Source organism: Schistocerca gregaria, chromosome 6, assembly GCF_023897955.1.
Source record: "Schistocerca gregaria isolate iqSchGreg1 chromosome 6, iqSchGreg1.2, whole genome shotgun sequence".
NCBI classification, from domain to species: Eukaryota; Metazoa; Arthropoda; class Insecta; order Orthoptera; family Acrididae; genus Schistocerca; species Schistocerca gregaria.
In genome coordinates this window covers 494,741,414-494,742,332 of record NC_064925.1, presented here as the reverse complement: position 1 = coordinate 494,742,332, position 919 = coordinate 494,741,414, and positions in this window count along the sequence as shown.

Sequence of the window (919 nt, the reverse complement as noted above, 5' to 3'; positions counted from 1 at the left end):
ATTCATAATATAATATTTGTGTTGCTTCGCATTGAGATAACATAATAGGCTATGGAGCAATTCGCAAGTTGGATTTCAGTTGAAATTATTATTATATGTTATTTATTTAATGAAATACCAGTGCAAGTAAAAAATTACTGACTTTTCAAGAACCACTTTATTTACTTAAAAAATACAGCTTCATTTACACTTTATTTTTCAATATAGTCTCCCTTGTTTGAAATGCACTTCGTCCAGCGATCCACAATCTCGTGTATTCCTGCCAAAAACAAGGTTTTCAGTCGGTTGCAAAGCCACTGCTGCACAGCTTCTTGCACCTCTGTCTCTGAAGAAAATCGTGGCCTTGAAAAGATCTTTCAGCAGTCCAAACAAACTAAAGTCTGACGGAGCAAGATCTGGACTGTAATGTGGATGTTCCAGTAACTCAAAACCCAATTTCTCAATGGTTTCAAGGGTGAGGTGAGCCATGTGAGGACAGGAGTTATCATGCGATTCCATGGCAAAAGTCATCATCATTCAGTGCAAATTGCTGATTGAAGTTTATTAATCACAGGGTGTATACGTGGACAAGGGGGGGGAAAAAAATTCTCGGATTTTTCCCGGATTTCCCAGTTAAAAATACAGTTTCTCCCGGATGAAAATGTTATTAAGTGACGGCATATTTTCCACCGGCACTATAAAACTTATCAATCTTTTGAATGGTTATGTTTTTATACACAGGCGTAGAATTTCCTGGCACTTTAGAAAATGAAACTCAGCGAAAAGAAACTCCTTTTGGAAAGATTTTTGATGTGCAGCAACATGTATCCTAAATATTTTCATATTACAAAAGTGTAAATTCGAATTCCACAAAACACCGCATGTTACTTTCCGAACCATTGTAATCGAGATTGCAATGTGCTTTTGTAAGCCAGTCACA